A 5,000-nucleotide genomic window follows, 5' to 3' on the forward strand; every position below is an offset into this window, starting at 1 on the left:
CTTAAAAAAAATGTAAGTTTTTCGTTATAGAGGCTGACACTAATTGGTCACATGGAATAGACTATGATGTAGCCATGTAATGTACTTTACCTTGCTTGGTGGGGAGTTTTGTGAAAAAGTGAAATTCGTGGTTTTTTGAGATGTGAAGGTTGGAATGGCCTCCAAATGCCCCCAAATGAATACCATGAAAGTCTTGGTGCACAAAAGTTTTGAGTTGGTTGGGTTTTACACATGGGCAAGGTTGTCGGTGCACCACGGCATAGCTAAATGGCTTGGTGGGGAGTTTTGTGAAAAAATGAAATTCGTGGTTTTTGAGATGTGAGGGTTGGAAAGGCCTCCAAATGCCCCCAAATGAATACCATGAAATTCTTGGTGCACGAAAGTTTTGAGTTCGGAGGGTTTTGCACATGGCCAAGGTTGGCGGTGCACCACGACATAGCTAAATGGCTTGGTGGGGAGATTTGTGAAAAAATGAAATTCGTGGTTTTTGAGGTGTGAGGGTTGGAATGGCCTCCAAATGCCCCCAAATGAATATCATGAAATTCTTGGTGCACGAAAGTTTTGAGTTCGGAGGGTTTTGCACATGGCCAAGTTGGTCGGTGCACCGCGGCATAGCTAGATGGCTTGTGTGGAGTTTTGTGAAAAAATGAAATTCGTGGTTTTTGAGGTGTGAGGGGGTTGGAATGGCCTCCAAATGCCCCCAAATGAATACCATGAAATTCTTGGTGCACGAAAGTTTTGAGTTCGGAGGGTTTTGCACATGGCCAAGTTGGTCGGTGCACCGCGGCATAGCTAGAAGGCTTGGTGGGAGTTTTGTGAAAAAATGAAATTCGTGGTTTTTGAGGTGTGAGGGTTGGAATGGCCTCCAAATGTCCCCAAATGAATACCATGAAATTCTTGGTGCACGAAAGTTTTGAGTTCGGAGGGTTTTGCACATGGCCAAGTTGGTCGGTGCACCGCGGCATAGCTAGATGGCTTGTGTGGAGTTTTGTGAAAAAATGAAATTCGTGGTTTTTGAGGTGTGAGGGTTGGAATGGCCTCCAAATGTCCCCCAAATGAATACCATGAAATTCTTGGTGCACGAAAGTTTTGAGTTCGGAGGGTTTTGCACATGGCCAAGTTGGTTCGGTGCACCGCGGCATAGCTAGATGGCTTGTGTGGAGTTTTGTGAAAAAATGAAATTCGTGGTTTTTGAGATGTGAGGGTTGGAATGGCCTCCAAATGTCCCCAAATGAATACCATGAAATTCTTGGTGCACGAAAGTTTTGAGTTCGGAGGGTTTTGCACATGGCCAAGTTGGTCGGTGCACCGCGGCATAGCTAGATGGCTTGTGTGGAGTTTTGTGAAAAAATGAAATTCGTGGTTTTTGAGATGTGAGGGTTGGAATGGCCTCCAAATGTCCCCAAATGAATACCATGAAATTCTTGGTGCACGAAAGTTTTGAGTTCGGAGGGTTTTTGCACATGGCCAAGGTTGGCGGTGCACCACGACATAGCTAAATGGCTTGGTGGGGAGATTTGTGAAAAATGAAATTCGTGGTTTTTGAGGTGTGAGGGTTGGAATGGCCTCCAAATGCCCCCAAATGAATATCATGAAAATTCTTGGTGCACGAAAGTTTTGAGTTCGGAGGGTTTTGCACATGGCCAAGTTGGTCGGTGCACCGCGGCATAGCTAGATGGCTTGTGTGGAGTTTTGTGAAAAAATGAAATTCGTGGTTTTTGAGGTGTGAGGGTTGGAATGGCCTCCAAATGCCCCAAATGAATACCATGAAATTCTTGGTGCACGAAAGTTTTGAGTTCGGAGGGTTTTGCACATGGCCAAGTTGGTCGGTGCACCGCGGCATAGCTAGAAGGCTTGGTGGGAGTTTTGTGAAAAAATGAAATTCGTGGTTTTTGAGGTGTGAGGGTTGGAATGGCCTCCAAATGTCCCCAAATGAATACCATGAAATTCTTGGTGCACGAAAGTTTTGAGTTCGGAGGGTTTTGCACATGGCCAAGTTGGTCGGTGCACCGCGGCATAGCTAGATGGCTTGTGTGGAGTTTTGTGAAAAAATGAAATTCGTGGTTTTTGAGGTGTGAGGGTTGGAATGGCCTCCAAATGTCCCCAAATGAATACCATGAAATTCTTGGTGCACGAAAGTTTTGAGTTCGGAGGGTTTTGCACATGGCCAAGTTGGGTCGGTGCACCGCGGCATAGCTAGATGGCTTGTGTGGAGTTTTGTGAAAAAATGAAATTCGTGGTTTTTGAGATGTGAGGGTTGGAATGGCCTCCAAATGTCCCCAAATGAATACCATGAAATTCTTGGTGCACGAAAGTTTTGAGTTCGGAGGGTTTTGCACATGGCCAAGTTGGTCGGTGCACCGCGGCATAGCTAGATGGCTTGTGTGGAGTTTTGTGAAAAAATGAAATTCGTGGTTTTTGAGATGTGAGGGTTGGAATGGCCTCCAAATGTCCCCAAAATGAATACCATGAAATTCTTGGTGCACGAAAGTTTTGAGTTCGGAGGGTTTTGCACATGGGCCAAGGTTGGCGGTGCACCGCGGCATAGCTAAATGGCTTGGTGGGGAGTTTTGTGAAAAAATGAAATTCGTGGTTTTTGAGATGTGAGGGTTGGAATGGCCTCCAAATGCCCCCAAATGAATACCATGAAATTCTTGGTGCACGAAAGTTTTGAGTTCGGAGGGTTTTGCACATGGCCAAGGTTGGCGGTTGCACCACGGCATAGCTAGATGGCTTGGTGGGGAGATTTGTGAAAAAATGAAATTCGTGGTTTTTGAGATGTGAGGGTTGGAAAGGCCTCCAAATGCCCCCAAATGAGTACTGTAAAAGTGTTGGTGCACAAAAGTTTTGAATTGGATGCATTTTGCACTTGGCCAAGTTGGTCGGTGCACCGCGACTAGATAGGTTGGTGCCAAAATTTGTCAAATTTAAGACCTTGGCCAAACTGAATGAAATTTTGTGGGGAGGTTCCTGATATTGTTTAGTGGTGGACTGGAAAAAATGAGGTCGAAATTCGAAGTCTACATGTGCTTTTCTATTTTTCCCGATTTTACACATACCCGGTAAGTAAAAAAAATAAAAAAAATAGTTCCCCTTCGAGAAAAATTATGAAATTTGGTGAGCAAGGAGATACCATTATTCTACGAATTACTGCAAAAAATCGCATCAAAATTCGAAGTATAGCCCGAGATATGGACTTATGTCTGCTCAAAAAAAGTGTATCTACTTGTACAATTTTGCCTTTTGCATATTAACCTCTTATAGGGGGGGAGTGCTCCTTGAGCCGGCCAGCTCCACACTGGCAGGTTTTAAAGGGAGCTTGATGAGGCCTCCCCCCTCACGTGGTGCGTGCGTTAGCATGTTTATCATGGCACAACTAGCCTCTTCATAGTTGTTGAGCTTTATTAATACCAACACACGGTCGTCACTGATCGTTGGTTAGCTCGGCAGCTAGTCCCTCGGATATTGTGGAAAGTTATTTTCATGCCTAGCGATGCTTGACCCTGCGTCACTTGATGTTTCCATTTGCTTGCTTGCCCATGGTAGGTGGGGGGTGGACCGTCTTGTGGTGTGGTGTCTTGCGAACGTGAGGGTGTGTGAGTTGTAATCGAGATGCACTTGCTGGCTGGCTCCATGCCTTGCGTATCGAACGGTCAAGCATGCATCTCTTCCATTTTCACCCGTTGCCTTGGGTGATATTGGTTGATCAGTCCCTGTGTTGCCTACCCACTAGACGGTACTTCTGTGGTTGCTTCGAATTCTATCTTTCCATCACGAAGAGGTGTTGGAGGATCCTAATGTCACGCACGTGTTCCATCTAGTGAAACATCTCAGTGATGCACGTGTTGTGGCTAGTTCTTTTGGATGCGGTGCATTATATGAACTCGGGTTTACTTTAGCGACCCAGTCAACATAATTCGGTTGTGTCCCTTGATTGAGACGTTGTCCTTGAACTTGTTGTGAACAATATCGTTCTTCCACAACCCGTCGTCTTGAGTGCGATGGAAGGCAAATAAGATGTGCTTTGGCATGTCATGCACGTACTCGATTGCGGGAAGTGTGAGAAAGTGTTGTTGACAACCCGTGGGAAATGGAATGTGGCAAATCGTGATGAGCTCTTCGTGGATCTGCGAAGAAGACGACCTTTGGGCCTGTTGGAAACGAGGGAGGCGATGTTGAACTGCGAAGAAGATGGACTTTTGGGTTGTTTGAATCAATGGGAGGCCACGCGAGAACTCCGAATACTATGGACTCTTGGGTTGTTGGAAGCAACGGGAGGCCCCGCTAGAACTCCGAATACTACGGACTCTTGGGTTGTTGGAAGCAAGGGGAGGCCCCGCTAGAACTCCGAATACTATGGACTCTTGGGTTGTTGGAAGCAAGGGGAGGTCCCGCTAGAACTCCGAATACTACGGACTCTTGGGTTGTTGGAAGCAAGGGGAGGCCCCGCTAGAACTCCGAATACTATGGACTCTTGGGTTGTTGGAAGCAAGGGGAGGCCCCGCTAGAACTCCGAATACTATGGACTCTTGGGTTGTTGGCAACGACAACTTGGGGGGATGACACTGGAAAAGAGTGAACTAGGCCAAACTGCGAACAAGGCAACTTGGGGGGATGACACTGGAAAAGAGTGAACTAGGCCAAACTGCGAACAAGGCAACTTGGGGGGATGATGCTGGAAAAGAGTGAACTAGACCGAACTGCGAACAAGGCAACTTGGGGGGATGACGCTGGAAAAGAGTGAACTAGGCCGAACTGCGAACAAGACAACTTGGGGGGATGATGCTGGAAAAGAGTGAACTAGGCCGAACTGCGCCCAAGGCAACTTGGGGGGATGACGCTGGAAAAGAGTGAACTTGGCCAAACTGCGAGGAGGGCAACTTAGAGGAAAGTTGGAAACGAGGGAGACTTAGCCGAACTGCGAAGAAGGCAGGTTTTTGGGAAGTTGGAATCGACTGAAGCGAATACTGAACTCCAAATACGACCGACCTTTTGGTTGT

Source organism: Vigna unguiculata, unplaced genomic scaffold, assembly GCF_037176805.1.
Source record: "Vigna unguiculata cultivar grain cowpea cultivar isolate G323 ecotype 2 unplaced genomic scaffold, ASM3717680v1 ptg000030l, whole genome shotgun sequence".
NCBI lineage: Eukaryota > Viridiplantae > Streptophyta > Magnoliopsida > Fabales > Fabaceae > Vigna > Vigna unguiculata.